The sequence below is a fragment of the Cervus canadensis genome, chromosome 15 (assembly GCF_019320065.1).
Source record: "Cervus canadensis isolate Bull #8, Minnesota chromosome 15, ASM1932006v1, whole genome shotgun sequence".
NCBI lineage: Eukaryota > Metazoa > Chordata > Mammalia > Artiodactyla > Cervidae > Cervus > Cervus canadensis.
Window position 1 is genome coordinate 24,232,866 of NC_057400.1, and position 26,425 is coordinate 24,259,290.

The following is a 26,425-nucleotide window of genomic DNA, read 5'->3' on the forward strand; positions in this document are numbered from 1 at the left end:
TTTTTCTCCCGTCATTCCCTCGAAATGGCTCCACTGTCCCTCACATTGCTATTTTCTTTCCCTCTTTCTTATTTCTTTCCCCCTTAAACTCCTATTTTTGTTCTTCTGTGGCTGGTTTTCCATTAACATTTAAAAATACCCTTTAATGAGCATTAACGAAAACATCCGATAGGAACAAAGGAGGGGGCAAAGGAAGCTAGAGAGGGAGGAGAAGAAGGAAGAGATGAACAGTGGGCATTGCTATCAGTCTTCAACTAATTTCTGCAGCTGACTCTCATTTCCAGAGCTGGACCAAAATTCTATAGTATTGCTAAGGTGACCAAATCAGAGAAAAGGAAGGATCTTAGTAATAAGAAGTCTGCAATCCTTGGAACATTGATTACTGCCATAATATTTACCTTTAATCCTTGGAACATTGATTACTGCCATAATATTTACCTTTAAATGTAGTGAATATGGGCTATTGAAAGTACAGGGAATCTAGTCACTGTTGGTCTGTTTTTAAATTAGTTTTTTTTAATTGAAGGATAATTGCTTTACAATATTGTGCTGATTTCTGCCATATATCATCATGAATCAGCCATAGACATACATATGTCCCTTCCTTCTTAAAACTCTCTCCCACCTCCCACCATATCCCACACCTCCAGATTGTTACAGAGCACCAGCTTGAACTTCCAGAGTCATACTGGAAATTCCCACTGGCTCTCCATTTTCCATATGGTAATGCATATATTTCCATGCTACTTTCTCCATCATCCCACACTCTCCTTCCCCGACCCCCTACCCATGTCCACAAGTCTGTTCTCTACATCTACATCTCCATTGCTGCCCTGAAAATAGGTTCATCAGTACCATCTTTCTAGATCCCATATATATGCATTAATACATGATATTTGTTCTTCTCTTTCTGACTTACTTCATTCTGTTTAATAGGCTCACGTTGATCCAGCTCATTAGGACTAACTCAAATATGTTCCTTTGTATGGCTGAGTAATTATTGTACAATGTGTGTATAGTAACACACACATTGTGTATATGTGCAACTTCTTTATCCATCTGTCAATGGATATCTAGGTTACTTTCATGTCTATTGTAAATAGTGCTGCAATGAACATTGGGGAACATGTTTCTTTTTTCAGTTATGGTTTTCTCAGGTTACATGCCCAGTAGTGGGATTGCTGGGTCATATGGTAGCTTTACTCCTAGTTTTTTAAGGAATCTCCATACTGTTTTCCATAGTGGCTGTATCAATTTACATTCCCATCAGCATTACAAGAGGGTTCCAATTTCTCCATACCCTCTCCAGTATTTATTGTTTGTAGATTTTTTGATGGTTAGCCATTCTGACCTCTGTGAGGTGATATCTCATGGTAGTTTGGGTTTGCATTTCTCTAATAATGAGCAATACTGATCATCTTTTGATGTGTTCATTAGCCTTCTGTATGCCTTCTTTGGAGAAATGTCTGTTTCGGTCTTCTGCCCACTTTTTGATTGGGTTGCTTATTTTTCTGATATTGAGTTGTATGAGCTGCTTATATATTTTGGAAATTAATCCTTTGTCAGTTGTTTCATTTGCTATTATTTTTCTCCCATTCTGACGGTTGTCTTTTCACCTTGATTATAGTTTCCTTTTGGTCTTTATTGATTGTACTGTATTTTTACACTACAACTTACATAGTATCCTTATTTACACTTTAACAGAAAGCTAATACTTTATATTTTCCAGTTTAACAATCTAAATGCTGATATATTATATATTAAAAAAGCAAAAATGTTTGAAAATATAATTACATTTAGACATTAATCAACAGAAAGAGTATAAATATGTTTGCTTTTCATTACTATTTTTGACATCTCCCCACATAAAAACTAACAAAAGGCCACCTTTTGTTATATTAGCAACAATGATATTTTCAGTTAGCTTCACTATCTCCATTTGTGCTTAGCTATGGCTTAGGCACTTTCTGCAACCCCAGCTTACATCAGCTAGCTCTCTAGTTCCTCCCTTGGAAGGCAGAAAAATCCCTCTATTGCGTTTGATAATCTCTGTCACTCTTTAGAATTCTATTTAACAGAAAACCTATGTGTGTCAGTCAGCAAATCAGTTCCTTGAACGGTGAGGACCTAACATAAAACCTGAATTCTTCATTTCCTTTGTTTTGTCCCACTGAATGGGGGACAGAGGGAGGGTTGGGGTCTCAGCAGATATCCCCAAGATGTTAAAGTTACCCCAGAATAAAATTTTTATTTTGATCAGCTACTGTGGTGGCTCGAATGGTAAAGAATCTTGCCTTAGTTTGATCCCTGGGTTGGGAAAATCCCCTGGAGAAGGGAATGGCCACACACTCTTTAGTTATCTTGCCTTCAGGATTACATAGACAGAGGAGCCTTGTGGGCTACAGTCCATGGGGTCGCAAAGAGTCAGACACGACTGAGCAACTTTCACTATTGTATTTTCAGTCTTTCATGGTTTCCTACATTCGTATAGGAGGATATAGTATTGGGGCCAAACAATACAGGGAGGTTTGGAAACAGTTGGCTTTTATGGGCACAATCTTATTCTTTCCATATTCACTTTTTTTTAAATTATGAAAATGAAGCCAATTTTTTTTTTCAAAACAATGCAGCTTCTCAAGACTCTTGGAAAAGACAGCTTGGGTTGAATCTTTTTTTTTTTTTTTTCAATTTCAGCTTCTGAGAAAAAAAAGTCAGTTGTATAAATTGAGCGTATATATTTGTCCAAACATTCATTGTGTTTGAGTATTAGTGGAAAAGAGTATTTCACGTGATAGGCTTTGTCCCCTGGTTTAGTTCTTCAAGTTCCTGATTCTTACACTCATAAATCAAGCATATTCAGGCACAAAACAGGTAATTGAGGGGAGCCATTTGCTGGGTAATACCACCCTCTCTTTTGTGCACACATTTGCAAATGTAAATGATTTGCATCTGTGCAGACACCCTTGAGGGGCTTGTCTATCCTCACATCATTTTTAGACATCCAAGAAGTTTCTTTGTAAAACTCCCATTCTGTGATGCCAGATGGTTGATACAACCCTACAACACCATATTTTGAGCAAGGAGGACCAGTTTAGCAGGTAGATGAAACAACACCCGTTAAAATTATTGTCACATCTCCCGATTCGATAATGGCAAAATGTACTTCTCATCACATGTTCATTCCAACCACAAAAATGAGTAAAATTGATATGGTTTTCCTTTTACACTAAGAATTGGGCACAGCTGCTCCCTTACAAACATTAAAAGGAAAAATAAAAGATAATAACATCTTTAATTTCTCATGTTTCTCAGCATCTCTTAGAAAAACAGCTTCGTGATACATGGCTCAGTGGCCTGAAAATACCTACTCTTGCTACACTTCTAAGCAGTGTTTTCCTTCCCTTTATAACTTGAGAGAGGGAAGATTTCTAGCAAACCTGACTTGGGGATCTGAGGAAGAGAATCTGAAAACTTGAAATGATCCCTTATCATGCTGTGCAATTATTCCGGGGCACTTTTTGCAGTGTTTTTGTTTGATCACTACCCTATACCATTCATTTACCTTGTTTGAAAAAGAAAAGGTTAAAGTAATAGCTATATGCATGACAAATATTAAGTAAAGATGAATGTTTCAACTATTTGTCATACTGTCACTTATTTGTTTTTTCATACAAAATTGAAGTGCACTGACCTGATAAGTAATTGTAATTGGTTTTGGACTGTATAAAATTCACAGAATTATATATATATTAAATTAATGTGTTAAATAACAAAATAAGCATTTTTTACTAGATTACAAAGCCTTTAAATAAATCCAGGTGTCCAAAAGTGTTGCTTCCCTTCATTAGAAGGATTGTTTAGGAGCTTTCTTGAGCCCACCTTCAAATCACAACACAGACATAATACATAATTCAGTTTACTATATTTTCCCATTTGGGCTTACAGATCTTAGAGACACAAATATTTTAAAAGAAGAACAAGATTTTCATGGAAAAATATGAATTATACAGTAGTTTTATTGAGTCTTTATTGCTAATGTACATGGGGTTCAGAACCATAATGACGATATTGGGCACTTAAGTCATTAGACTGTCATATTACAGCAAAATTATTTGTACTATATAATCACTGTTTCCTTTTTATATTACACATATCTAAGCCTAGTTCATTTATCTTTGCCATTACAATACTACTTTGTTGTTGTAAATACCTATTTTTTTAAGGATCATTTGAGTATGTTCATCGTAGTTCAAGTTCATGTTTATTAGACCTTTGCCTCCTTAAAGCTGGGAAACATGATTGAGGGACGTTTTCACTCTGCCTCATGGTGTCTTGTTGGATTATGTATTGCTGCACTGTGTCAATGGCCATATAGTTAGTATATTAAGTACACATTAAAAATTTTGAGAGGAATGGGATCCAGTTTCGTTTTTTAAACCAGCGTTTCCATCATACTCATATTTAAGACACACTCTTATTCTTAAAATTAAAGTGAAGTTATGTTTGTATTTATCTTTTTTGAGGGGGGTAATTGATGAACACATTTAAATACTTTCTAGTGATTTTTTGCAATAAGAAGATAATCACTTGGGGGGTGGGCGGGGAATAAAGCTGAACCTGAAAACTTCAGGTGAAAATCTTTTGCAAACATTAGGTGAATATGGCTTTGGTTTTGAGAACTAGATCGAAGGTTTCATAAACCTTTTAGAAATGATATTGATTATTATTATTCAACTAGTCAAAGTGTTTTCTCAGGATTTGCTTTGCTTGAAATCAGTGTCATGATGGATTATTTGTCTTATTATTAAATGCTAGGGATTATGGAACAATATAGCTCATCTGGCCCATAGATGCTGTGTATTCCTTTGTAAGTGTGTGAGAGAGAATGTGTGTGTGTGTGTTTGTGTGTGTGAGTAATGTGAAAGTTGAAAGATGTACACACTTCTGAGTTTGAATAATTTTTGGCTGAGATTATGTGGATTGATTCCTATACAGGGAAATGACATAAAAGTAAAATCAGTAGTCTATTCAAATCATGGTACAGTCACATCAGCTAAATATCGGGAAATTAAGAGCAAAACCAAAACTTAAATTAACCAAAACCAATTTATTCTATAGTTAAGCACACACTGTCGTGTGTATGTCTCTAACTTTTCTCACCAGAACAAAACCTTGATTTGTGTAATACACTATAAACCAGACAATTCCCATCCAGTCTTTCCTACATTAAATAGATCATCTGAACCTGGCCCTTTGTGATAATTTAAAATTTTTACCTTGCCATGAATTTTCAGAAATCAAATAAATTTAGTATGAGAGAGAATCAAATAAGCATTTGAACTATTATAACAATCCTGAGCAGAGGGAATACAGCTTATTTACTTAAAGCACCCAGCACCCCTGAGAACCTGTAGTTAACTCCTTCACTCCTCCCAGATATGTTTAAAGGTTTGGGTATAAAAGTTCAGTTATGGTGGAGAGATGGCTAGCACATGTGAAATTTTGACAGAGCAGCACTTGAAAGTGTTAGTCGCTCAGTCGTGTCCAACTTTTTGTGACCCCATGGACTGTAACCCACCAGGCTCCTCTGTCCATGGAAATCTCCAGGCAAGAATGCTGGAGTAGGTAGCCATTTCTTTTTCCAGGGGGTATTTCTGACCCAGGGATCAAACCTGGGCTCCTGCATTGCAGGCAGATTCTTTACCATCTGAGCCACCAGGGAAGCCCATACAAAAATTCAGAAGCTTAATTATTACAGATAATATAATAGAATGTGTCTTGCTTGACTTCCTCTACCAACCTAAGATACAAAAAAAAAAAAAAAAATCACCTTATTTTTTTCCTAAGTGTTGTCCCTTTTAATGAATCACTGTGGCTCCCCCTGCAATTGTCTTACTCAGACACTTAACAGAAACCTAGATGGAAAAAGAACTGAAAAGACAAATCAATTCAGAAGTGCTCTCTGGTTTTGGTGACTCTGATTCTGGAAACATGACTTTGTGGCTTTCTTTTCTGACACAGTGTTGCCCATTACTATGGTAACATCTCTGAGCCAGCTCACAGTACCAACTGCCAGCAATGTTCAGCTGTGGTTCCAGGGGATTGTACCGATGTATGCCCACCTTCCCTGGTGGCTCAGAGGTAAAGCCTCTGCCTGCAATGCAGGAGACCTAGATTTGATCCCTGGGTCAGGAAGATCCCCTGGAGAAGGAAATGGCAACCCACTCCAGGACTCTGCTGGAAAATTCCATGGGCTACAATTCATGGGGTCGCAAAGAGTTGGACATGACTAAGCGACTTCACTTTCGCTTTCACTTATGCCCACCTTCACACATGACACCTAGAGGCTTGCTTTAGAACTGTACTGTCCTGTATGGATGCCACTGGCCACAAGTGTTTATTGGACATTTAAAGTGGGGCTAGTCTGAATTGAGATGTGCTGGCTGTAGGTATGGCATATATACCAGATTTCAAAGACTTAGTACAAATGTCTCACAAATAATGTTGATTTTAATTATATGGAGAAATAACAATACTTTGGATGGATTAGGTTAAATAAAGTATACATATTATTAAAATTAATGTCTGACTTTTCTTTTTTAATGTGACGTTGTTCAGTCACTCAGTCGTTTCCGACTCTTTGTGACCCCACTGTAGCATGCCAGGCTTCCCTGTCCTTCACAATCTCCCAGAGCTTGCTCAAACTCATGTCCATTGAGTCAGTAATGCCATCCAACCATCTCATCCTGTATCAGCCCCTTCTCGTCCTGCCTTCAATCTTTCCCAACATCAGGGTCTTTTCCAGTGAGTCAGTTCTTTGCATCAAGTGGTCAAATTATTGGAGTTTCAGCTTCAGCATCAGTCCTTCCAATGAATATTCAGGACTGAGATCTCCTTGCAGTCCAAGGGACTCTCAAGAGTTTTCTCCAACACCACAGTTCAAAACCACCAATTCTTCAGTACTCAGCCTTCTTTATGGTCCAGCTCTCACATCTATACATGACTACTAGAAAAACCATAGCTTTGACTAGATGGACCTTTGTTTGCAAAGTAATGTCTCTGCTTTTTAATATGCTGTTTAGGTTGATCATAGCTTTTCTTCCAAAGAGAAAGCATCTTTCAATTTCATGGCTGCAGTCACCATCTACAGTGGTTTTGAAGCCCAAGAAAATAAAATCTGTCACTGTTTCCATTATTTTCCCATCTATTTGCCATGAAGTGATGGGACCAGATACCATGATCTTCGTTTTTTTGAATGTTGAGTTTTAAACCAGCTTTTTCACTCTCCTCTTTCACCTTCATCAAGAGAGTTCTTCACTTTCTGCCATAAGGGTGGTGTCATCTGCATATCTGAGGTTATTGATATTTCTCCTGGAAATCTTGTTTCCAGCTTGTGTTTCATCCAGTTCTCCATTTTCCTGATGTACTCTGCATGTAAGTTAAATAAGCAGGGTAACAATATACAGCCTTGACAATATACATCCTTTCCCAATTTGGAACCAGTCTATTGTTCCATGTCCAGTTCTAACGGTTGCTTCTTGGCCTACATACAGGTTTCTCAGGAGTCACGTAAGGTAGTCTGTATTCCCATCTCTTTAAGAATTTTCCGCAGATTGTTGGGATCCACACAGTCAAAAACTTTGGTATAGTCAATGAAGCAGAAGTAGATGTTTTTCTGGAATTCTCTTGCTTTTTCCATGATCCAACCCATATTGGCAATTTGATCTCTGGCTCCTCTGCCTTTTCTAAATCCAACTTGAATGTTTGGGAATTCTCTGTTCATGTACTCTTGAAGCCTAGTTTGGAGAATTTTGAGCATTACTTTGCTAGCGTGTGAAATGAGTGCAGTTGTGTGGGACTACTTACATATGTGGACAGTGCTGGTCTAGGTGGTCTGCAGTCACAGATCAGAATCAGTCTCCTGAAGAAATAGCCTCTTTGTATGTGCATGTTTGTCTGCTTAATTGATTCAGAGAATGGAGTTGATATCATCTTCACCATCCTTGTCATCCTTATTATCATTAGCCATGCAACTGTCCTAGCTTTACAGTTTTTTTCCTTATCTTTCATTCACCTTCCTTCCCATAAATGCCACCTAGGATAATTTTAATATATCCTTGAATGTGTCTTTAAAATATATTTAATTTTTTCATATGAATCCTATTTTTCTTACTTAAATAAGATAATAAGGATAGCAAGATAATTTTCATTCATATTTTTGAATAGATAAATAAGAAAAGAATATCACAAACCACAACTCTTTCTAGATGTTCAGGGTTTGAAGAGAAAGGCCTGAGGGTCAAGATATGTTTCTTTTCTCAGACCTTTGTGGATGTAAACTCAGACTGTTATTCAGTGATAATAACCTATCATAATTCCCTTTCTTCATGAAACATTAAGTGAAGGTTTTCTTTCTTAGAACCTAGGGATTTATTCAGAAGTTGCAAAATGTTGAATAAAAGAAATTAGAGCTTTGATTTTTCTAGAAAAAGATTCAGAGTATTCTTCTATTCATTCAACAAATTTATACTAAGCACTTACCATTTGCTCAGGTAGTGGAATTAGTCTCTAAAAAAAATCAATAAAATAAAATATGGGCAAAAATCCTGCTCTTGGGGAGTTAACATTCTATTGGGGGGAAATAGATATTTAAAAAGGAAGGAAAATATGTATTAGTGAGATAGTGAAGTTCACAAACTTCAACAAATGAACCAAGGAAGGGAGGTAGCACCTAAGTGGGGAAGGCTTGCAAATTTAAACAGAGAGAGAAAACCTATATAAAGGTGGTATTTAAGGAAAGACCTAAAAGAGGTGGGGAAAGTAGCTATGCAAATATCCCCACAAAGCTTCTGTGTCAGAGGAAGCAGCATGTGCAACGGCCCTGAGGTGGGATGTGCTCAGGAGAGAACAAGAAGGCCAGTGTAGCTAACGTAAAGTTAGTGACTGACAGGTAACTCCATCTGGCCGTATGGTAGCTTCCCAGAGAGATGCTCATTCTGAAGGGTTTTCTTTTACTGTACTGCTCAGAGCTGATCTTGCTTAAAAGTTGTGAATATGACACTATGAAGTACATCATCAGAGCAGAGAGAGCCGCCTCCTCACCCATTCCCTCACTCCCCACCACACAAACAGTTCGGGTCCTCAGATCTTCAGATTCTCCGCTGAGCGACATTCTATCTGCTATTAACCAAATGTTAAAAATGTTAAAAAATCAAGTGTTAAAAAATTTTAATGTGTAAATTATTAAAGTACCTATTTGTGTACCCTGAGGCTACATGGGATGTATTTCTGATACATTCTGGTAAGAAATTCCATTATATAAGACAATGTTGCTACCGTATTTATCAAAGCAGAATTTCTACCAGTTCTATTTGGGTAGACAGAAGATTTCAATCTTTTAAGGTATAAATAAAACATGTTTGTTATTTTAAAAATTGCAATTATTATTATTAGCAGAAGTTGTAGTAACTCATGCATTCATCTGGGGTGATTTATACCACCAGGACACCTAAGCCATCAAAGCTACAATTAATAAACATTCACGCAGTTGGAGAATTTAGTGTACTGTTTAAAAGTGTGAGAATGTATACTCTGTCTCAGCAAGTAATTTCCAGGGCTCTTCCTATGGTATATTGGCATAACTCCTTGCTGACAGCTAATATTAATATAAGCTTAATTTTTAAATAATTACTCCAAATTTCTTAAATGATCTATATATACTTTCTGTTTAGACACATCAGATGCATTGTGATTTTTACTTGTTAGCTCCCGAAGTCCAAGGACTATCTCTATTTAATTCACTTAATAGAGTGTAGTGCAAGCTGCAATTTATGGTGATAATGGTGAGAATGATGAAGATGAAGGAGAAAGTGAGGCAGAGGATAAAGATAGTAATCTGTTTGTGTACATGCAAAGCACTGTGATCATCTACAGCATAGCATTTAATCCTTACAACATTGCAACCAAACTTTTGTATCTCAATTAAATATAATAGATAAGGAAATAGAGATTCAGGGAAGCCAAGTCATACATTTCCTAAGTGGTGGGTCTGGACTCAAGATCAGATCTCATAACATGAATGCCTATGTTCTTTCCACTGTACGTCTTGCACAGACAGTATTCAATTGCTAAACATTTTAAAAACTGAATCCTGACTGTGTGTCGGCCTTGATGAGTGTAGAGGGAGCACCCTTCAGTTCCAAAATATCATGTGAATATCTGCCTCAGCCCATCCTCATCTGTGACTTCAGCATGTATTCCAACAGCAGTTTATCTCATGTGGCCACAAAACTGGGGGAAAAAAAGTGTTTTTGCCAAACTATTATGTGACCCAGAGCACATAATTCTCATTGACCATTCCCTCACAATGGAGCAATTAAGTTAAATTTTCCTTTGCAAGGCCCCACCCTTGATTCACGACTCTGTCCACCTCTGCTTTTCTCAGCCATTACATAAGCCAACACCTGTTTGTGTTGTCAGGAGTGTTTTCAGACTGAAGTCCACAGGTGTTTTTTTCTTTTGTGCCATAGAATGAAAAATAGCTCGACTCGCTTTCCAGTGATCAACTTAAGGAAGTATTTCCTGTTGGAAATTTCTTAACTGAACTGCTTGACACAAATGGGGAGGGAGTCAGATCCTGCTAGAATATTTCTCTTTTACTCTTGGTTCTGCTTTGACAGTTTGAAGGATTAAGGGATAACAATAACAGTAGTTATTGTTATTATCAAGTCTTACTGTGTCTTTCTCACCATTCACTGTGTCCCTGTTGGAACAGATGCTGATGACTACATCTGTTGTGTTATTAAAACTAGATCTTTAAGTCAAAATGAGGATGTGTGTGCATCACCTCATTTTGAGTTTCCTTAATGTTTCCAACCATATTTTAGAAATAAATCCCCAATGCTTTTTTGCTAAGTGCATTTTCCTTTCAATTTTAAACCTGTGTGTATTTTAAAGGTCATTTAATCCACATACTTCTAGTTTCTCTGGTCTTAAATCATCACTGTGTTATTTTTTATGTAAGAGGTACTTAATGTCTCAAGAAGCTTTCAGAGACCTTTAAAACCCAAAGACATTTTTTTTTTTTCCCTAAGACCAGAAGTTCTACTTGTCGAAAGTAAACAAGCTTGTAGAAAATCAGGATCTCAGCCTGTTCAATAGTCCAAAAGTTTGACTTTCAGAGGGGCTGGAACTTGGCGAAATGCATGTTCCCATCCTTTGCTCAATCCTCTCTATTTCCTCCTAGCTTAGGCTGCAACACATGGAGACATATCTAGCAGAGGACTCTCCTCAGTTACATCTGGGTCTGGAGGAGTGTCCTGGCAATTGGCAACAGGATCTTCTCCCCCACCCCCACCCCCAGGGAAAGGAAAGACTCAAAACCCCAAATAATAATAATCTCTTACAGATTTCAGGTTACCAAAAGTTAAAGAAAAGGATAATAGCAAAACACAGCACTGCTGCATGTCAAAAAAAAAGGCTACTGTAGTTCCCCACCCCCACCCCTGCCTTGGGGGATGTATTTTTATGTTATTATGCATGATTATGCATATTAATTTAAATACATTTCCATATTCTATTCAAAACTCTTTTTCTAAATATGTAGAATAAAATGAAATTAATTGATAGCAACGACTGCATTTAAATTCAAATCTAAAACTCCTGATCACTGGAAGCATAGGCCAGTAGGGGGCGCCTAGGGCAACAGTCCTGGCTCCTCTAGAACATTCTTCTGGATTGAGGAAAGTTTTTCCTGGGCTTAGGAAGACATAAAGATGTGCTGACAAAAACCCAGAGATGGTGGTTGAGATATTTGCGATAGAATCTTCACCCTGCTTCTTACTTGGTGGCCTTAGGCAAGTGACTTGAACAATCTGGGTGTCTTTTTCCTCATCTCAAAAGTAAGGAGCATTATGCTCTCTCCAGTTCATTCCAGGCTTAATATTTCATTTTTCTGTGACTCCAGCATGACCTGTGCCCAAGAATGGGATTATCTGATGGTCAAAAACAAGGAAAAGCTTGGCAATTTGTTTACAATTAACTCATCCAGGAAAAGAAATAAAATACTTGGGATAATCATTGAATGGTGGCAGAAAGTAAATCTCCCATCACTATATTTAATACAGTTAATCTGAAGGTGTGACCGAAAAGCAGAAAGCAGTTTCATTTGTCAACGACCTGGGGATCATCGTCTCCAAGAAGGACCCCAGATAAATTTAAAATAGAAAACAAATAAAAGAGCCTATATCCTGACCACATCAAGCATCACAATGATACAGGTCTTTCTGGGTCTTTTCCTCATTTTTTTTTTCTCCTTCTTTAGAAATGTATGTTATGAATTATGATTATTGCAGTGGAGCCAAGTATTCACGGGCTCCAGCTAGATCTTTGTTTAGCAAGCATAAGCTCACTGCCAGCTGCAAATTGCAGCTGTCTGTCAGCATTTGTGAGGACAAACCGCTCCACTATCCCAGATCACTTAGCTGTAGACTGCATATTGTGTCCTCAGTTCTGCTCAGCCCACCCTTTGCATTCTCAATACCCTTCCTGTGGGGGAGGGTCTCAGCAATTCGCGAGCACATTTTGGAGCAAATAACTGGAAGCTTATGTCAAAACGATGCTTCTCATAGAGAATCGCATCCCAGTAAAACTATTTTGTGAGAGACTGACTCTGGCCTGACATTTCCTAATCTCTGATGTCCTGAAAAAGGCATGGGAGGCTGCCACTCTAACAAGCAACCGTTTTTTTAGGACAGAGTGACCCTTACAGAGAGTGCCAAGAGAATGGGCCCAAGGCCAGAAGCCTGCCTCAGAGCTGGGGAATGTGGGGGTGAGAAGGCCAAGGCCAGGGGGCAAAGCCAGAGGAAGGACACGGTCCAGGGTGCTGAGTACAGCCATTCTCCTGGGCTGTAGCATGGAGGAGCAGGAGGCCAGACTCAATGAAATCCTTATCCTGGGAGAATTCCTAGTCTCAAATGTTCAAGCAAATTTGGAACTGTGTCACTTAAGTAGGGAATTTGCAGAAGGATACATTTTGCTTGTGGAGCATTTGCCAGCCTTCTAAGCAATTTTTTTTTTCTTTAAATTTCTAGGCATGCATAGAATGGGAGAGAAGCTGGCAGCACCACACCAGATTTAATTAAAGTATCTGTAAACTTAACCAAAGTCTTCCCTGTTTTATCATCAGGGTAGCGTTTGTGAGTTCTTGGGATCATTTTTTAGAATGTTGGCAATTACAGGAATATTTTGAGAATTATCCCAAGAATCCAGGAATACCCTGTCTCCCCAGGCATCTGCATACAGTAAACTCTGAGCTTCTTAGAGGGTAAAAACTAGGACTGAAGGGTCTTTAGACCCTGGAATGATGCTCATACACTGCAGGAATGAGGTATGAACAGTCAGTACTTGGGAAAGATATACTTTTAGATTTTGCTTAATAATAATTTCAAATGAAAAATAAATCTGGAATTCTCCCCACTCATGGGGGTATAATGAGAACTTCTCTTGGCTATGTAACAGTGTAGTTTCAGGAAGAAATGTACCGTCTTGGGAAAAAAGGCACAATGCAAATTCAAATTAGTAATAAAACTGTACAGTGTGTAGCATATGACCAAAGTTGGCCTAAGTCACTCATGGGAGAAAACATTCTAAGGCTTGGGAAAAGTCACATCCCTGGTGTGTGTGTGTATAGAACTGTGTATGTTTGTGGACAGGGGAGCAATGGCCCAATATAAACAACACTTTCTTTCCCACAACTTAAACATACACACGATACTTAAAATAGTTTCATTCAGGGATAGAAGCCGTGAGAGTCGCAGGATCATTAAACAATAGCAAAACTCTGTTAGTCCGTGATCTTTCCATATTCAGGGGAACTGTAAAATAAAAACAAGACTCTGCAAGAGATCGATATTTTCCAAAGGGACAGCAACTTATAGCACAAGAGTATTTGGATTGCTAAGTGCCTTCACCTCTCTGTGTTGCAGTTTGCTGCTTTGTTCGTTGTGAAGCCTTTTTTGCTGGATGTGTTACATGCAATGAGCTTTGGTGTTATAATAAACAGAGAGGAAGGCTGCAATAATGTATTTCAGTTAGGAAGAAGCACTTGAAAGAAATTGGTTTTGCTATACACATGATGTGAACCAATCAATAGTGGTTTAGTCTGACAAGCACTGTCAATATCCATTGTCACAGTTCAGAAAGTCTTTAATGGATAGTTCTTCAAAACCCAATGATTTCAGCACGTGTTCAAAGTCTTGAAATACACTCTACCTGGCAGAAATTAATCACAGATAAACTTTTGGTGTTGTATAAAGTATTTTTTTAACTGAGAGCCAAACAACAGTTAATTAAAATGTATATATTAATATATATTTATCTTATATAAATTAATATATATTTAATGTATGCAGCAGCTAAACACTTAATCTAATAATACCAGGTACATAATAAATGCACAGTAAATGTTGAAAAAATCAGAGGCACTGGGATGGAAGGTGAAAGTGTACTTTTCATACCATCTGCTCTATTTACTTACTGATTATTACCACCAAGATTGTGGTACAGAGTAACTATCATAACCACAGTTCACAACAATTAGTAGTTTTTATTGCATGCTTACCGTACTCTAGACACGGTGCTGGTGTTTTGTATATATTGGGACATTTAATTTTTGCAACAGTCCTTGGTAGGGATATTGTCAGTACCATTTGACAGATGAGAAAATAGAGGCAAAAAGAACTTATGTTGCTTAAATAAGATTCTGCCACTGTTAGGTGACAGTTGAAATTCAAAATCCAAAACTGGTAGAATTCAAAAGAGGTAGATAAAATGCATGAAAGAGAATAGAACACACAGTTTTTGAAAAGAAACAGCAGTAATGTTGAAAGGAGGCCACATATTAGTGGTTCTTATCTGCTCTCATGCTTAAATAGTGATCCAAAACTCTTACTCCTATGAAGCAACTAGGAATAATAAAAGCAGACTCTGTGACTGGGATGGAGAAGAACGAGATTCCTAATTGGGCTGAGAGAAGAGCTAAGGAGTTTATAAACATGGATGTATATGCTTATAATATAGTGGGCTAAGGGTGCACCATCTGGTTTTGAAAAAAATATAGTGTGATGACAGTAATCAAGAACAAGAACTAAGAAACTGAGAGAGACAACTAGGTCACTAAAGCATTTTTGCTTAAAAGGAAGCCCAGTCTGCACCCTGTATCTCTATTCCTATATTCATTCTTGTCTTAATGCATCCAGCACCTGGAGCACAGTGAGTGATTCTTGTATTCACCTTCTTCCCAGTAGCTGAAGAGTTGAATTTGTGTTTATGGTGGTCATGCTCTGTGCAGCCCAGAAGCCATCTTCAGTTGTTCTGACTGGCAGTACACAGTCGTCAGGTCTCAGCACTGATGCTGTCCTGTGATTCACTAAACTCACCTAAAGCCACTCATCTTCCCTTTAGATCTCGAGTGACACGCGTGTCAAATTCTCTCAGTCATGTCCAACTCTGCGACCCCATGGACTGTAGACTGCCAGGTTACTTGGTCCATGGAATTCTGCAGGCAAGAATGCTAGAGTGGATTGTCATTCCCTTTGCCAGAGGATCTTCCCGACCCAGGGATCAAACCTGGGTCTCCTGCATTGCAGCCAGATTCTTAACCATCTGAGCAACCTGGAGTAATTTTGTCAGAGTTCACCTGAAGCAGATGACTTAAGACCTGAAGTTGGAAGTAACTGGTTACAGTGGGAGGCTACTGCCACCTCTCTGTGTCCTTAGAGCTTTGACAGCATTGCCGGAGAAGCAGGCAGTGGGGCAGGCTAGGCATTGCCCAGGGCTGGAAATCAGACAGCTCATATTTGATTTCCAGCTCAGCCACTATTGCCTACTTGGCATAACCACTCTGAACCTCAGATCCCTAAGCAGTAGAATAAAGAGCAGTAAGAGAACCTACCGCGTTGAATGATTTTAGGACTAAATGAAATAGAACATTCTTTGCTTGTCACACTGGTAGCACTCTAAAAACAGTAATACATGTGACTTTAGGATGATCAGATTGGATCGTCAAAGTGGAAACTGAGATTGCTTTAAAAGAATCAATACTATATGGGTTATAATATGTAACTGTACATATAATATTTAGATTGTGAGAAAAGTTAAATATATATTTATTTAACATTTCTCACAATCTAAATAAACACTTTACTCCACCACTTCCTCTTAAATATTGACTGTTTTGACTTAAGACATTTCTCAAACTACCGATGCCTATACTATATGTCCTGGTTCAAATTTTATGTTTTAAAAATTAGGGATACACTATTGCATATTCTTGATCACACAGAGGACCAAGAGTTTAGAGATTAAAGAAAAAGCTTCAGAGTTGTCATATATTTCTCCCCTCTACACCTGCTGAGAATACAGTATCTTTACACACACTTTTCACAAAGGTACAAGCACACACACGGACACAAAATACCTAGTGATAGCAATCTCTATTTATGTCTTAAGGAGGGAAGATTTTAATACCATTCATTCAATGCAAATGGGCTTTCCTGGTGGCTCAGTGGTAAAGAATCCACCAATGCAGGAGATGTGGGTTTGCTCTCTGGGTCAGGAAGATCCCCTGGAGAAGGAAATGGCATCCCACTCCAGTATTCTTGCCTGGGAAATCCCATGGACAGAGGAACCTAGTGGGCTACAGTCCATGGCATTGCAAAAGAGCTGGACATGATTTAGCAAATAAACACCGGCACCACTACTCAATGCAAATACTGCTAAGCATGAGTCAATATGTAAAATCAGTGTGGACATTATCCAATACTCTTAAATATTAATATTTTTTTTCCAACTTTACCTTTTTTTTTTCATAGAAATCTAAGTGGTAATTTCCTAGAATTTTGTCATACTGCTACCTCTATGGGGGGAATTGCCATGTGTACAATTATATTGCTTTTTTTTTTATTTTGTTCTCTTTTTGTGGACTGATGTTCACATTCACCTATGAGGCTCTTCCCATTTGATTTAACTGTGGCCTATTTTATATCACTAGCCCATTTCTGTATTTAATATATAGAAAACATGGAAAACATGTTTTTACTTCATGGTGCCCTTTGTCTAGATTAATGCTCCATGCTATTTTTTCCTTTCTTTCTCAGTAATTTTGCTTTCAAAATCAGCTGCTGAGCTAAGGCAGCTCTGCAATCCCAACTTTATTAGCAAATTTATCAACGTTTTGAAATAGTTTTCAAGTGACAAAGTTTTACCAACACTATATCAAGCTAAGAATCCAAGATAAAATTTCTCATCATTAGAAGATATTTGATGATCTGAATCTTTACATTTTATACTGTATCTGATTCTGTTTCAGCAAAAATGTGTCATCATATATCTCTATACACACCACAGGTTTTTGCTATTTAGGTGTATTTCCTCTTTCTTCTTTCCTTTTTTATTTATAGTATTTCCACAACCTTTGATGCAAAAACATTTGCAACTCTCACTTACAGAAATAAACTAGACAGACTTACAGTTGAAAGAATATTATATTTGTGATGAAATTGCTCAATGTTTGCAGTACAGTTTTGAAGTTGCCATCATCATCATAACCACCCTGAAAGTTATTGTTTAAGTAACTCAAAGCTATGCTAAATGCTATAAAAATAGTTTAAATATAACACTCTGACTCACACTACAGCAATGCATTATAAACTGGATACACCTAAGATATATGATCAGAAAAATAAAAATGTTCAGCCTATACATGAAAATACTGTGAAGAATTTATTATAATTACTAGAAAAATAACTCAATGGTATTTCCATATGGCCAAATGACAGGGCTATGACAGTAAACTGCCTTCTGTTTATTGACACTGAAAATGTAAAAAAGTGGGTTAGATCTGTCTACTTAAATGAGATAATTTAGCAAAAAAGTAAACATTTATATTGTATGAGTTCTCGTGAGTGGATAGCATAAATATGAATCATCAAATGTGAGGGTGGGATATTTCAAAAGAACAGCATGTATACTATCTATGGTGAAACAGATCCCCAGCCCAGGTGGGATGCATGAGACAAGTGCTCGGGCCTGGTGCACTGGGAAGACCCAGAGGAATCGGGTGGAGAGGGAGGTGGGAGGGGGGATCGGGATGGGGAATACGTGTAAATCTATGGCTGATTCATATCAATGTATGACAAAACCCACTGAAATGTTGTGAAGTAATTAGCCTCCAACTAATAAAAAATTAAAAAAAAAAAAAAAAGAGAGAATGTTATCATATCCTTCTGTTTCCAACTGATGATTTTGTTTTTCTATAATGCCTAAATGGGAATTAAGTAGTTAAAACACAGCACTGATGTTAAAATGCCATGTATTCCCTCTTGCAATTATTTTCAGATTTAATCCTGATTTGTGTTTCAAGTAAGTCACTTGAAGTTTCAATAACTTAGTTTCTCAAGTGGTTGAAATTATGACTTCTGTTTACAATGAGCTTGTGAAGGAAACAATATATTAAATGACCAACAGTACATTAAGCCCAAACTTACCCTTTCTGCCCACTCTGACACAGGGAGATACGTGCAAAGTGTTTTGAGCTGTAAAACCACACTCTGGAGAGAGCAAAGCAGCATTTGTTACAGCCGAACGAATTAGGATAAGAGGGCATGCCCTGGGAAGGAGTCAGGCAGGAGACAGACAAGACATTTTATGGACTTTGTTTCCCGATTGTGGGTAAGGTGCTCTTGTTTTAGTAAGTCAGAAAGTGGTACAACAGGAAAATTCCAAATACAAGATCATATGGGAAAATATGAAAGGAGAAAATCAACATTTTGTTTTGTGATCCATGTGATGGTTTGAGAAGTGTTTGGGACTCTTTGGGGATGAAGAGTCTGATATAACCTGATTTTGTCATTTCTTTCTGGATTTCCCTCTCGGAACACTGCAGTGTGATAGGATGATTGTACAAAGTGACTGCCACCAGCTTTGCTCTGAACATCCCGCTAGACTCTCCATGTGTTGGGAGCTCCTAGCAGCTAATGCAGCTATCTATCTACACCCATGTTGCTCCTTATGTAAATCCTCACCAAAAAAGTGACAACAAATATCCTAGAAAGTTGTTTGAAATAGCATTTCTGAAGGGTAGTAACTCTACTTTCCTTTAGCAATATTTCTGAAATGTTAGCTGTCCCAGCATTTCCACATTGAAAATAAAAAAAAAATGTTAACAACATGTAAGTGTAACATGGGAATACCGCGAGAACAGGAGTTTGGCAGGAAAATGGGATATTTCAAAATAAGATCCACAACAAGAAAAATTCTGGCAAATGCACAGTTCTGGATCATATTATCCAAATTGTTGGATTCTGGAAGATTTGAGAGTTTTTTTTTGTGGTTCCCATCACTTAATAGCATGGTAGTGGATGTTCATCATTCAAATTGCATTGCTTCCTCCTCCCATTACTAAAGTTGGAAAATAAATATACAAAAGGCGTCCATTATAGTACAAAAGGCATCCATTATAGTAAGCATTCCTACCTTGAGAGGTGGTTTTAACACCATAATGGCTGCGTCAGGTATAAAACTTGTGTTGGGATAATGCCATGGATTGATATCATATGTAATGATATTTATTGAAAATCATCTTGAAAAACTCAGAATGCTAACTATTCCCTAGTGTGAGCAGCTTTAACACCAATTAAATCTCTCCACTGGTTAAGAAGGGTGCTTAAAGCTAATGCCTTAGGTCTATGAGTGTGGAGACTTAAATTGCATATTGTTATTCAGAATTCTTAGGCCTTGAAAAATATTCTGTTTGGGCTTGAAAAAAAGATCACCCATTGGTGGGGAAAAAAAGAGAGAGAGAGAGGAAGCATAAAGGAAATAAAAAAATAAAAGTAAATTCTAGAATACCTGGAAAATTAATCCAATTCAACTTAACTTTTCTTAGAGGTGAAAATATGTAGGATTAAGAGTGATTCCTCTTTAAATCAGATTAAGTTCTTTGGAATTTAAACCTATATCTCTTTAGTTTATTTTTCGGTTTTTGAATAAAAATTTTAAATGGGAACGGAAAAAAACTGCTCGTTGGCTTAACATAAATCTTTAAATTGCAATAAGCTTCACCCTCAAAAAGTAGTTGAATCTCTGAGGAAAAAGAAAAGGCTGAATTCTATTTTTCATAAATGATGGATTATTGTACCACACTGTGTATTTTCCAGTAAAGTGTCCTTTTATTTGTACTGTGTGATTACAAGTTTCTAAAAGTATGTGTGGGGTCACTTGGGTGCTGTGGGAAACTGGAAGGAACTCTGTTCTGTTAAAATCAGTAGTGAAATCAGAAGCAAACCATGTCCTGATTACCATAGGCATGTGTTTAAATTTTACTTTCCTTAATTGGTTATGTTGTATTTACTTAAAATGAACAATTTGGCAAGTTTTTCTCCCTTGACAACAGAAAAGCGTAAACTGTTTTATAAGTTTGGCTGTTAAGATCAGATTTGTAAACCACAATATTCAAAGACTTTTACTGCTGTTTACAGGGGTCCGGTGATGGACTTTGCTTTATAACCATGTGCCTTTTTTTTACATTTTTGGTTTGTATTTACAGTGCTTTCAAGTTATTTGGTTAATTAAAAACTATGCCATATATTATAGTCATCTATGGACTTTAACTTCTGCGTAACTCTTCTGAGAACAAAATGAGCAAGAATGAATGATGGCTGAGGCCTGGCAATTTGACTTGTCATCTAAGGACGATTATTTATGGCATCAGGAAATGGAAGTTGACGCTCTAGTCTGTCTCCAGGAAAGTCATCATTAGAGGCAACTTTGGATAGTTTGGCTGTGTTAAAAATTGTGTAATCATATCCAAGACTGCTAGTTTCTCAGAATGTATGAGAAGGAAACAGGCGAAAGCATCTTAAAGTATACTTGCATTTTTCTTGAAAAAACAGTGTACCTTACACACATTTCACACATGTGGAGCCAGATGGTGGTATTGAAAACAATATATATATATATATATATATATGTATGTATGTATGCACATATATACACATCTAATTAAGAGTACTGTCACCAGAGTACCTAACAGTTTCCAAAAATATATAACTTACTATATAATTACTTTCATGTGTATATGTGTTTTAATTTGCAAAGTACTTTTTAATCATATCATTTTCACTAGTCCCTAAATGGAAGAAAAAAATACCGTCATTGGCCCTGAATTTCCTGGCAGCCTGTCATGGAAAATGACGGGATTTTTGACATGAGACTAGAAATAGAAAATAATACCTTTGGTAACCTGTGAAAATTCAGATTGTTTGTTCCATATCATTTCAAAAGCAGACTTTGAGACTCAAATCACTGAGGTAGGTTTCTCCTGAAGGATACGCATTTGTTTAGCCCCCAGTACTAGAACCAAGGCCCTTGGGCCTTTGTTCACAGCTGTCAGTTGGAGGAGATTATATATGACCAGACCCAAATGAAAGCTGATAGGATAGAATGTAAGCACAGCATATTAAGATGCTCGAAATGACTCATCCAGTCATAAAATTTTGAGTCAGTTAATGCCTGATATTCACGGTCCTATAAAAGCAGTTGTGGCTAGCATGGGTTCTAATGGCACTTGGTATTTCTCCAAAATGACCTGAGGTCAATTCCACCACTAAGATCCCTTAGTCTCTTGTACTTCACACTCCTCACCATTCTGTATTATTACTACATAGGCCATATGCATTTTTATCCACAGCAGTTAAATCCAACACTACCATGTATGCTTGTGGTCAGTTTGTATATTTTTTTCATCATCTAGCAGCCCTGTCCAGGGACATCTGAGCCTAATTTAAAATCTCATAGCCACAGTTTTTTAAAGAAACAAGTTTTAATAATATATTAAGTTTAATATAGTTTAACAAAAATACCCCAAAAATTATTTTTTCAACCTATGGCAAAAGCAGCATTTTGAGTCCTCAGTAGCCCAGAGTGACTAGTGACTATGGAATTGGACAGTGCAGCTCTAAAGCACTGCTCCTCAAACCATTTTAAGTTAAGATACATATACACACACAAAGTGATAATAGATGATACCTCAGATATACCTGTCGAGTATATGTGTCCATGTAATAAACTGTTATTCGCTCTTGTGTGTGTCACAGAGAGTTATGTCCAACTCTTTGTGACCCCATGGACTGTGGTCTGCCGGGCTCCTCTCTCTATAGCGTTCTTCAGGCAAGAATATTAGAGAGGGTTGCCATTCGCTTCTCCAGGGGATCTTCCCGACTCAGGTCTCCTGAATTGGTAGGTAGATTCTTTACTGTCTGAGCCACCAGTGAAGTCGATATAGATAATGTATGCTACTTATAGAGAGATTTATTATTAAAATAATACTTTTTTTTCCCTTTTCACAGTTCCTTTACATTTTGTCAGTCCATGAGTAGCCCTTCCACCACCAATGAAAATTTTCCCTTCAGTTGGGGATAATTCTCAACAGGGAATATGTCTCCTCCCTCTCCCCCCAGGAGACTTTTGAAGATGCCTAGAGACATTTCTGATTGTCGCAGTTTAGGAGAGGATGATATTAGCATATTGTGGGTGGAGGCCAAGAAGGCTTCTCAACAGCCTTACTCTGCACAGACAACCCCCTAAAAAAGGGATTGTCTGACCTAAAATACCAATAGTGCCAAAGCTGAGAACCTTCTTTTGAAGTAATGTAAGATATTATGATCTCTAAGTGGCCAGTACTGTCTTAACTCAATATTTAATAGTGTATAATCCCATGGGATAATTTCAAGTTTTCACTTATTTAAAATTAAAGCTCCACTCTATACTCAGCTAGGAGGAGGGCAAGATGTCTTCCTCTCTCTTCCTTAGCCTTGCATTTCACCCTAACTCCCCATTTTGCTAACAAAAGTTTGTAACTACCTTGTGGTCAAAGCTAGAGGAAGGGGAGGTTGCAAAAATGTCCTTATTTGACCAGTTACAAGAAAGCTTCTCACACTAGGCCTGGCAGACTCTTTAAAGCAAACACTCTCCCTTAGGCACTTTCATGGGTTCCTTGGAGACCCCACTAGGAAAATTTGACTTCAAATCCTCTAATTCAAGCAATTTATTTTCTTCCAGCTGCAGTCCCCTCCTAACTCTCTCTCTTTTTCTTCTGAGTTCCTCAGGAGGGGATAGAATGGCTCAAGTGTAACTCCCCTACACCTATCACTTCATAAACTGTTTTGCACCCAATAGCAACATAAAATTTTTTAATTGATTAAAACCATTCTAATTTAAATGACTAAGTGAGCTCCTGATACTTAATGTTTTCCTTCCCCTTCCATTTTTCACCTATTAGTTCAGTTCAGTCACTCAGTCGTGTGTGACTCTTTGCAACACCATGGACTGCAGCACACCAGGCTTCCCTGTCCATCACCAACTCCCGGAATTGACTCAAACTCATGTCCGTTGAGTCACTGATGTCATCCGACCATCTCATCCTCTGTCGGCCCCTTCTCCTCCCGCCTTCAATCCTTCTGAGCATCAGAGTCTTTTCAAATGAGTCAGTTCTTCTCATGAGGTGGCCAAAGTATTGGAGTTTCAGCTTCAACATCAGTCCTTCCAATGAATATTCAGGACTGATTTACTTTATGATGGACTGGTTGGATCTCCTTGCAGTCCAAGGGACTCTCAAGAGTCTTCTCCAACACCACAGTTCAAAAGCATCAATTCTTTGGTGCTCAGCTTTCTTTATAGTCCAACTCTCACATCCATACATGACTACTGGAAAAACCATAGTTTTGACTAGATGGGCCTTTGTTGGCAAAGTAATGGCTCTGCTTTTTAATATGCTGTCTAGGTTGGTCATACCTTTTTTTCCAGGGAGCAAGTGTCTTTTAATTTCATGGCTGCAGTCACCATCTGCAGTGATTTTGAAGCCCCCCAAAATAAAATACTCCAATATATTAGAATACCAGATAAAGATCTTATTAGACTGGTCCCATATCCAAACTTGACTTTGACAAGTTACTTAACCTCTATTTAGCTTCTTCATCATCTTAAATAAGTAGAATTAGTTTTGTTTGTCGTTCAGTCTCTAAATTCGTGTCTGACTCTGTGGCACAATGGACTGCAGTACACCAGGCTCCTCTTTCCAATACTTCAAAAGATCATTTTGAGATTTGATTCAGAAAATATTGATTAAACCTTTATTATGTGCTAAACAATGTTGCAGTATTAGGGACACATTAGTGAACAGTGTTTATAAAAGTAGATAAAATCCCTGCTTACACTGCAGTAGAATTAGGTTAAATCACATATGCTTAGGAGAGTTTCAAGCATATAGTAAGGTCTCAATACATTCTAGATATAGTATTATTAATCCAGTTGAATGATTGTATGTGTGCCTGCATGCTCAGTCACTCAGTTATGCCGACTATTTGTGACACCATGGACTATAGCTTGCCAGGCTCCTCTGTCCATGGAATTCTCTGGCAAGAATACTGAAGTGGGTTGCCATTTCCTACTTCAGGGAATTTTCCTGACCCAGAGATTAAACCTGTGTCTCTTACATCTCCTGCATTGGCAAGTGTATTCGTTACCACTGAGCCACCTGGGAAGCTCTAATATTGAAAGATCAGCTTATCTGAAATGTGATTGGAGAGGAAAAGACCTCCATTTTCCTACTCAGGTGCTCCAAATCCTCACATGAAATCAGTAATTAGATGAGGACAATGAAGGGCCCTGTTAAAATTAGTATCTCATGTCATAGAGACAATAAATTCCTATCATTTTACAAATTACTAATGATTTTGTTGTTTTGTTGCTGTTGTTCAGTTGCTAAGCCGTGTCTGACTCTTTGTGGCCCCATGAACTGCAGCCTGCCCAGCTCCCCTATCCTCCACTGTCTCCCGGTGTTTGCTCAAATCCATGCCCGTTGAATTGATGATGCTATATAACCATCTCATCCTCTGCTGCCCCCTTCTCCTTTTGTCTTTGATCTTTCCCAGCATCAGAATCTTTTCCAATGAATTAACTATTCCCACCAGATGGTCAAAGTATTGGAGTTTCAACTTCAGCAACAACCTTCCCAATGAATATTCAGGGTTGATGTCCTTTAGGATTGACTTGCTTGACCTCCTTGCAGACCAAGGGACTCTCAAGAGTCTTCTCCAGCACGATGATTAATGATAAGAATCATTATTAATAGTGAAAGTGGAAGTTGCTCAGACGTGTCTGACTCTTTGCCACCCCATGGACTATACAGTCCATGGAACTTTCTAGGCCAGAATGCTGGAGTGGGTAGCCTTTCCCTTCTCCAGGTGATCTTCCCAACTCAGGGATCAAACCCAGGTCTCCCACACTGCAGGCAGATTCTTTACCAGATGAGCCACAAGGGAACCCCTGTTAATAATGTCATTAATAATAAGATAACTTGAAAGTGTTTAGACTTCGTGCTAATGAAGCTATTGACCTTAAATGTTATGTTCATCATTGAATCCATATCCTTTAGCATAAGATGTGAAATCAGTAGGCATTCAGCAAACATTTGCTTAGTAAATGAATTTTAATAGATACACACCTAACTTTCATGATAACAGTGAGGCTAGAAAAACTGCGATGGGGGACTGATGAAGACATGGCAAAAGTTTGAGTCAATACGAGTTACAGAATTTCACCTGCTCGTAATTTCACACAAATAAGAAGAGAAAGATGTATCTGCATTCTTTTTAAAAAATTAATGAATTAACTTAGCTGTGCCAGGTCTTAGTGGGGGCACAAGGGAACTTTGATCTTCATTGTGGCATGCGAAATCTTTTAGTTGAAGCATTCAAACTCTTAATTGCATTGGGTTTCCTGACCAGGGATCAAACCCTGGACCCCAGCATTGGGAGCTCAGAGTCTTAGCCACTGGATGGCCAGGGGAATCTGAAATCTTAAAAATATCTGCTTTCTGGAAAAGAAATCACTTTGGGTTAACTTGATAAAGAAGATTGAAAAAATTATTAGGCATGCAGGACCTTGAGCCTAAATTTCCTACTGTTCAATTCAGTTCATTCAATCACTCAGTCATGTCCGACTCTGCGACCCCATGGACTGCAGCACACCAGGCTTCCCTGTCCATCACCAACTCCCGGAATTGACTCAAACTCGTGTCCGTTCATCCGACCATCTCATCCTCTGTCGTCCCCTTCTCCTCCTGCCTTCAATCTTTCACCAGCATCAGGGTCTTTTCCAATGACTCAGCTCTTCGCATCAGGTGGCCAAAGTATTGGAGTTTCAGCTTTAGCATCAGTTCTTCCAATATTCAGGACCGATTTCCTTTAACATTGATTGGTTTGATCTCCTTGCAGTCCAAAGAACTCTCAGGAGTCTTCTCCAACACCACAATTCAAAAGCATCAATTCTTCAATGCTCAGCTTTCTTTATAGTCCAACTCTCACAT

General features: G+C 38.0%; 1 protein-coding gene across 2 annotated transcripts in view; it reads left to right on the forward strand.

Moving 5' to 3' along the window:
* The window catches only part of ARHGAP15 (Rho GTPase activating protein 15), a 685,399-nt gene that overhangs the window by 385,611 nt on the left and 273,363 nt on the right, over positions 1–26,425 (forward strand). The window lies entirely within an intron of this gene.